The sequence below is a fragment of the Oreochromis aureus genome, linkage group 23 (assembly GCF_013358895.1).
Source record: "Oreochromis aureus strain Israel breed Guangdong linkage group 23, ZZ_aureus, whole genome shotgun sequence".
Taxonomy (NCBI): domain Eukaryota; kingdom Metazoa; phylum Chordata; class Actinopteri; order Cichliformes; family Cichlidae; genus Oreochromis; species Oreochromis aureus.
The window spans coordinates 35461760-35470824 of record NC_052963.1 but is presented as its reverse complement, the minus strand read 5'-3'; positions in this window follow the sequence as shown (position 1 = coordinate 35470824).

Below are 9065 nucleotides of genomic sequence, written 5' to 3'. Positions count from 1 at the left end.
TAGAGATGATGCAGACGTCAGCTTCATCGAGCTAAAACAGTGCTCACAGCAGATGTTTGCACCTGCAGATTAATGAGGAATTGGTTTCCATGGGCAGATGGGAGATTACCACATTTGCAAGTAATCAACACCAGATTTATTAACAGGTGTAATTTTAACCCCTTACTAATAATAATACGTGCAGAGTAGCCCGCATGCTGCAGGCTTGAAGGGGTAGGGAAAATGAAAGCTGGCGACCTGGCGTCTTGCCCCTCTCACTTGTGCTACAGCTGACTGCTGCCCCTCCTGGAGCCTGGTTCTCATAGAGGTCTCTTCCTATTAAAAGGGAGTTCTTCCTTCCTACCATCACACCACTGCAAGTACCTGGGGTTGTCTCTCTAACCATGTAGTGTGTATTTTATTATTTATTATCCCCTTGAGACGACTGTTGCTGTGAGCTGAGGCCGTATGACCAAAATTGAACTAATCTGAATCAAACACACATTGGTGCAAGTTGTAAGTTACGGGGTCACGTCATTATTGCAGGTCACAATGAGGACAATATGGATTTGACCTCCCGAGCTGCTGCACGCTCATATGTGGATATTACATTTATGCTTTGCTACACCTTAAACCTCATTCTCATCACTAATGCGTTTTATGCCGTGTTAAATTTATTGTGTTATGCTGTAAAATAAACCCATTGCCCCCATACGAGGACATATTTTTATTGCTTTCTGTTCACAGATAATGTTTAGATTGTATTCTTGTCAGAGCTTGGGTCTCAGGAGGGTAATGACAATCCGTGGAATAGATGTTCAGACTGCTCCCCACAGGGACAAAGTGAATCTTATGATTTCACCAGCGGCTCAGCGACTAAGCAAAGTCATTCAGACACCTTCCAGGATGTGGAAGTCTGGGATTTAGAAGGTCAGATATTCCAGTCTGGACCATAATGGTAGATCTGCTGACAGGCTGAAGATGCTGGTATGAAATACAGCCGTGATCAAAGCCATTTGACTTGCTTGTTAAAACACAGCATACAGTTTTAATAGCAGGCATAGTGAGGGGTGCACGCTCAGGCTGTCGTGGTATAAACATTGATGATAAGTGTGATATTTTTGGTACAGTGTGTAAAACGTCATCAGTAGACTGCAGCCATCTAAAATTTGTTTCTTTTCTCTCCCTCTCTCTCTCTCTCTCTCTCCCTCTTTCTCTCTCTCCCTCAACTGCATAACCAAGCTATAGTGGCTGCTATAATCTGTTTATTCTGGAGGAGTTAAACTTTGTGAAATGAGTCGATGGAGCTCACTTCTGTCCGATGACGGCGATGCTGAGGGGAGCTGTGGAGGATAATCTGAACTTTTCTGTCAGTAAGCGCTGCTGTTAGCCTCTATTAGCTGCTGTTAGTGAAAGCATTAGTTAGCATTAGTTAAACTTTCTCATAATATCATGTAATAATAAGAATTATTTAATAGTGTTCAATTTATAGAACATCAAATCACAACAGCAGTTGCTCAAGTTGCTTTATATTGTAAGGTAAAAACCCTAATATAATATAATATAATATAATATAATATAATATAATATAATATAATATAATATAATATAATATAATATAATGCAGTTAGTGGCGACGGGTTGATTGAAAAATCTAAATTGCCCATAGGTGTGAATATGAGTGCGAATGGTTGTCTGTCTATGTGTTAGCCCTCGGCAGACTGGCGACCTGTCCAGGGTGTACCCTGCTCCTCGCCCTAAGACAGCTGGGATTGGCTCTGACCCTGACAAGGATAAGCGGAATGGATGATTGGAATAAAATATAATTAATATAATATCATTAAAATAATAATAAAATCTATAATAGAGAGAAAATCCCAACAACGTGAACTCTTGTACAATTTTCAGGACACTTGAGCCTACCATTAAGGTCAAGTGGGGTGGAAGGTTGGTGGTTTGATCCCAGTCTGCATGCCAAATATCCTTGGGCAAGATACTAACCCCATGTTGCTCTCTGATGCATCCATCAGAGTGTGAATGAGCGTTAGATAGAAAGTGCTTGTGCGAATGGGTGAATGTGAATGTAGAAGTTGTGTAAAGCTCTTTGAGTGTGCAGATAGAGTAGAAAAGCGCTATATAAGAACCAGTCCATTTTCCATTTGAATGTTAGCTTATAGCCAGCTGTCTTTGTTGTTTAGCCTTTAGCTTGTTGTCAGCTGTCTGCAGACAGAGGGGTCATGTGTCTAATATCCTGGCAATAGTTACCTGCAACAATATGGGGGAAAAATAAACATGTTTATAGACATTTCCGTGTGTTAGAGCCCTGACTTCAGCTCAGAAGACGAGACTTGAGGTAAGGAGGAGGAGGATGAGATGAAAATGAGGGAGGACAGAGAGCAGTGGTGGTGGAGGAGAAAGAAATAATGAGAATGAGACGATGATTACACGCATGTTCAAATATTAAATGGTCATATATACTTTGAAGGAGCTATTTGGGATCTTTAAATTAAAAGTAACTTATAATGTGTACTACACATGTGGCCGGTATCTAGGTGCATGCATAAAATGTGAAGCGATGGCCATGTTTAAAGATGTCATTGCAAACTAATACTCGGTGTATATTTATGAGCACAGCTTTTCTGTTTTAATAACCTCCAAAAATGACTGGCTGTATCTTTTTTTAAGAAAACAGGAAGCACTGCTATCATGTCGCTGTTACACCTTTATAACCCAGGCCTCCTCATGCCTTAACACAAAAAACTGGACACATTCACCCTTTCATTAGTGGGATCCCAGTGGGAAGCCTCCGGCTGGATGTTTTTCTTGTTACCATCTTAGTGAAACTTCGAGACACTGCAGGCTCACAAAGCTGCACCGCGTCAGTAACAAGGCGGCCAACAACCTGCTTTATCATCCATTTTTACTCTTATAGGCGCCCATAATGAACATCATGTTGTACTTACAGTAACAAGACTTCAAACTAATGATTGAGGCCATAAACTGCTTTCTCCAACCAGACGAGGAGCCTCGTGCGATAGAAAGCACCTGAACAGTGACTACAGCATTACACGTTTTCCCAGAGAGCACTCAGCACTCTACTAATTAGATTAGCCTGCTGAAGAAAGTCTGATAGGTACCATCCCTTAAAACACCTGAAAGGCTTCACGTTGCAAGGTGAAAGAAAGGACGTGGTTGTGAGTGCAGTGGTAAATGGAGTCCCGAGTTCAGCCAGCTGAGTGGGTGAACATAACAAATTTGCCAAGAAAACATCATTCTTGCTCCTCAGCTTGTTTGATTCTCATGTTTCTGTTACTCTTGGCAGATGAATTTTCATTATGAGACTGTTTTCTCCACTCCATACTCCCAAATTCGCTTTATGAGGCTGAATTATTGCATTTTAACCCCGCCTCATGCATAAATTCGACCAAATTTGTGTGCATTCCCATAACCGCCGTTACCTTAATTGTCTTTGGCTATCACTTTCTGCTGAAACTTAGTGGTGGTGTGCAGAGGGCAAACGGTCCCCACAGCATCACGCACCACGATGCCCTGAAAGGATAAATGGTTTTATTTACAGCTCACACACTGTATGTACCCCTGCGGTGGTAAAACATTATTTTTATTCATGCCTTTGCATTTGTGGGGTGAACTGCTGAGACGAAAAATAAATAATCATCAAGATCTCAGTGGTGTTTGTGTTCGCGATGTTCGTTATGTCCTGCCTACACTGTTTGCTCAGGGCGCAGCTGCACACCACGCTGACTTGCCAATTAGGCCTACACATTTCGTTACGCACCCTGCTGATTTTCCAATTACACCTACGCCGACACACACACTGGCGACCGTAATTAGACCTATATCCTTTCAGCGACTCGCAGATGTGCATATCACGAACGACCGCTGAGATTATCGCTCATACTGTACAGCTGTCAAACTCCAAGATGAAATCAATTAAATAAAGGTGGAAAGATGCGTGTGATAAAACAATAGCCTCCAGCGACAGCTTCGATTCTTCTGAATTGGTCGTATTTTTATGTTCACACAGATGAGTGCTCGCGGTAAAGTGAATTAAATATGTGGTTAAATGAGGGTAACCGCAGAGTTTATCTCCCTGCAGGGAACTGAACTGCCCCTCTTCCTCTTCTAAAGAGTTGGCAAAGTTATAATGACACAACAAGACATCCAGAGGTTTCTCATCAAATCCATAAAATGCCCAAAAATCACTCTGTAAAGAAAAAAAAAATCTTATGAAGCCATACATGAATAATGATCTGACACTGTGTGTCTGTCTCTAACCTGTAAGAGCTAATTAAGTTCCCAGTATATTTGCCCTGAGAGGCCACAATACTGATTCTAAATTCTTCTGTGCAAAAGTATTGCATCACTCTCATTTCTTTATATTTTGCTAGGAAAACGGGAAAAAGGTGCAGCTTTTTATTGAAACATGCCTACATGGAAATATAGCATATAATGCAAAGACACCCTGAAAGTGAACATTTGGTGTGAACAGCTCAGTGTGAACTCTGAGCAGCTTTGTGTCATCTCTGTGAGGATCCTCAAGAATAGTTCTCCAGCTTCCTAAAGAACATTCAAAGCACTTGTTTGGATGTTTCTGCCTCAGGATGATCCCACACTGCTTCAGTGATGCTGAGGTCTGGGCTCTGGGAGGCCCATCCATGACTGATAGTGTATGTCATGGATGGGCTGCACTGGCAGTGTGTTTGGGATCATTGTCATGCTGAAAAATGAAACTGCTGCCAATCAGATGCTATCCATATTACTCACCTCTCTGCACTGAATCATACTTGTTATTAATCTCTGGCTCTCTTCCACAACATGTCTTTGCCCTATCTTCCTTCTCTCACCCCATCCGGTCACAGCAGATGGCCCCGCCCCTCCCTGAGCCTGGTTCTGCCGGAGGTTTCTTCCTGTTAAAAGGGAGCTTTTCCTTCCCACTGTCGATAAGTGCTTCCTCATAGGGGTCATATCATTGTTGGGTTTTTCTCTGTATGTGTTATTGTAGGGTCTACCTTACAATATAAAGCACCTTGAGGAGACTGATATTGTTATTTGGCCCTGTATAAATAAAGCTGAATTGAATTTTACAGATGGATAGACACTGAGCATTGTATCGCTCTCAACCAAAAATGTCAAACGTGGATTCATCTCTCTGTCAGACCAGTTCTTGTGTAATTTTCATACCTCAGCCTTTTCCCCCCTTCATTAAGCATGGCTTCCTGAAAGCCGCCCCCTCCCTCCCCCCTTCCCCTTAAGATAATTTCTGATGAGGATGATCAGCTGAAGGTCCTGTGTCAGGCTGGACTTCTCCCTGTTCTTTAAGGTCATGACTTTCAGATACTGTTTATCTGATGTCTGCTACTTTTCCTTTGTCTTCTGTTTGTCCAGTTTCCTGAAAAGTTTTTAAGGACACAACAGTTAACATATGCTAAGTTTTCAACTATTAGCTCTTTGGGAATCATCTTGTTGAGACAAATACTTATTTTTTCTGTGTGTCAAACTGTGCAATCTGTGGCAATATTCGTGGATTCAACCATGAGAAGAAAGGATATGTTTTGTGACAGGCTGCCAAACTTAAAATTGGTCCCTTGGTAAGTTTTCTGTTATATATGGAATCACACTGGTTCATCTCTCTAATAGGTGCATTGTTTTATGCTTGAATAATTCATAGATCAGTGTTGAGTGGCTTAACAAACAAAGAACGGAAAAAGATTCAGGCACAAGACTGGACTGAAAATGTGTCACAAAGCAGCCAAAGTCCCCACAAAAACTCTGAAAGACCTTCAGGAACCTGGAGAACCACTTTTAAAGATTACAAGAGATAATAATAGGTGACTCAAGACATCCTAATATGCTGAAACACAAGTCCCTTCCAGTGTAACATCTTTTATCCGTGAAGCCACACAGTTCTGAGTCTTCGCAGAAACCGAGCACGACCCATCCTTTCCAATCAAAACAGTAATGAGTCACAAACTCTCTCCTTCCTATTCGAGCTTCCACGGATGGCCACCTGGGGGCTCTCTGCTCCCACTCAAACTCCCAAATTAGGCTTTATGGCCCTGGCTGTCAACTCATCTACCTTCACTTCCTTTTGATTGTTCATTTTATTCCCTTATGGTTTTAATTTCATTGTGTGCCTTGTATTGCTGTGCTTTTCTCATTTCATCACATAATTCCAAGCAATTACATTCTAGGCACTGAGATTAAAATATTTAATACATTTCAGTATAAAATGTGAAAAACAACTCATGGCACCAGCCAGTTATTAAAGCTGGAGGACTCAAAAGGACGTAAAGGGAATAATTCAATTTACTCTTTGGGATCATGGTTTTGGTGTTTTTTCCCAGCAGCTTACATCGCCCTCCGATGGTCAGGATTGTTATTGCAATTGGCAAAATTTCTTCAGTTTGAGGGAAAAACTGTTCTTCTCTAGCAATGCAGCACACTCTCTGTGTACTGCATATGGCACAGTAGTGGACTCATTAGAGTCAGCAGGGCTGGTGTTGAGTCATAGCCAACAGCCGTGCACAAAAACATTGCTCTGATTTAACAATTATTAGAGATTTTAACAGCAATTAAGAGTTTCATGAGGTATGAATGTTTTTGTTTGGGAAATATCATCAGAGGCATGAGCAGAGTTACAGACAATTGAATGAGCACACAGTTGGGTTATCTCATTAGCCACATCTCCACAGCAAGGGTCTGCACGAAATGTAAATGTATTCAGCTGTCGACCTGCTCGCTCATCTGCCCCGAATCGTTCTATCGCTCATTTTCTGTTCGTTGTCTGGCGGGAACGGCGTGAACATTTCTTGTGCCTGTGCATCAGTGTCTCCACTCACCAGGAAAAAGCACCTTGATTTCTTTGCCCTTTTAACTTTTCACAACACATTATTGCACTTGATTTTCATGCAGTGCACATCAAGCCCAAAGTGCGTGTAAAAGTGTGAATATTTTTCATTTTCAGTGGTGTCGGAGAAAATGTGAGTATTTGGAAAACAAAGATGCTGAGAGGAATGAGAGCTGGCACGGTGTGGAGCTCAGCTGTAGAAGGCAGTCAAATCAAGAAGAGTACCCACTGGCACTGTTTCAGCCTCTTCATTAATCAGATTCATCATAATGAGTGTGTGTGTATAGATAGATAGGCCATGCACACACACTCGTGCGTTTTCATAGATCTGATAGAGCACGGAGCGACTGCAAACACACTGTAAATTATCCCAAAGCTGGCAAATGCAGTCGGTTTTGCTCCGCAGAGGACGGCGGACAAGGATGCCACAAATGTGGGATTGCACACACAGTGTGAGACACCGGCACATTCCATCATTTGAGTACTGCAGCACTGGAGGGCTTCACTCCCATAAACCATCAGCGAATGAGAGTCCCTGACAGGTCCTCGCTGCCCTGCACCACTCAACAGATGTGAAATGGCCTGATAGGCTCCCCAGAGAGATGGAGAACTAGATGGGGAGGAAGGAGGGAGGAAGAAGAGTGGAGGCATAGCCCAGTGAGGAGCACGGGGGGGGGGGGGAAGAAGGAGAGGTGGAAGGTAAACTCTGTCTACACCGAGCAATATGAAGTGACAGGTAAATGACGTGGATTTCATGGATTTACACCTTTTTATGATTGCTTTACTGAATATAAAGATGCCGTTTCGCCTCTGGGTTTTGGCATTTAATGAAACAATAACAGTGAATGTAATGGAGCAGTAGCACCCTCTAACAAAGAGTGATGACACTACAACGACTGCTCACTGCAGCTTTGGGCTGTTGTGCAGTAGAGAAAAAACAATGGATCTCAATCTGTGTCAGCTTCGATTTTCAGGCTTTCGTTTTTCCTTCTCAAGACACGAGGAAATTCTCTCAACCAGTGAATGACTTATTTATAATTTATCATCGTTTTTCAAAGCTCATGTTTCCATTTCATTCGTCACGTCGCGTGACAACACAGTCAGATCTTCAGCGTTACCGAACAGCATCTTTAGAGCGAGTGAATCGGTTATCCTCTGACTGTGTTTCTTCATGAGGTCCTGCGCTGACTGGCAGCTCGTCCACAGCCTGTTCTGCCTCTCAGCCTGTGACAGCTGGGACAGGCTCCAGCCCCCCTGCTACCCTGAAGGAAATGGATGGATGGATATATTACTATTATTTGAGTCGCAGCAAATCATCCAATTAAAAACAAAATAAATGTCCCCATTAAACATGTAAAATTAGGCTGAATTAGTAAGCTGAAAGGGATGAAACTAAAATAATGACGGCTCTAAAGAGCAAACTGGAATAATATGACCTTGCCCAGGTTTTAGCTGAAGGGGTTGGATAACTGCCCAAATGAAGTGCTGGATGGAGTTATTACTTCACCATGAATAAATGAACTGTGTGCCTGATCTGTTCCTAACTGTCTGCTTATAAAAGCAACCAGTCCGCTTTCAGCGAGCTCGTGATAACACTTCAAAAGGAGGAATCTGGGTATTAAATATTTGATCAGTTTCAAATGCAAAGAAAAGAAAGAAAAACACAGTTTGCAGATATGTTTGGGGAACAGGAGAGTACATTTATCATAAGAAATAAAGACATTGTGCTGTGAGACACTGTGAGACAAGAACGAGGCATCGTCCCTCTCCCAAAAGTCCAGCAGCCGCTCTCCTCAGCTCATACTTTTAAGGACTGTACTTACAAAATGTAGTAGTTTTTTTAGACATCAAACATTTTCTCCGTCAAATCCAAAATGAGCTGGTGTTTTTCTCTTTCTTCCTCAGATAAAACAGATTAACGTAATTCTCTTGGAGGCACCCATGTAGGAAAACGCAGGTTTCACAGCCTTCCATGGTCATCACTGATGCAATGACATCATAATGTCAAACACTGTACCGCTGTTAAAGTTTGTGCTGACAGTGTGTGCGATTAAAAAAATAATATTAGCGCAGAAATGTGACTCCAGCTGTGGAATCTAATTAAATGCATCCGCTCTGGTTGTTTTACCCTCGACTGCTTCTCTACTTTCACGACATTATTGTGACAGCTGCTGCTATCAGCTCACTTTGTTTCATATACACAGCATACTGCATCGTA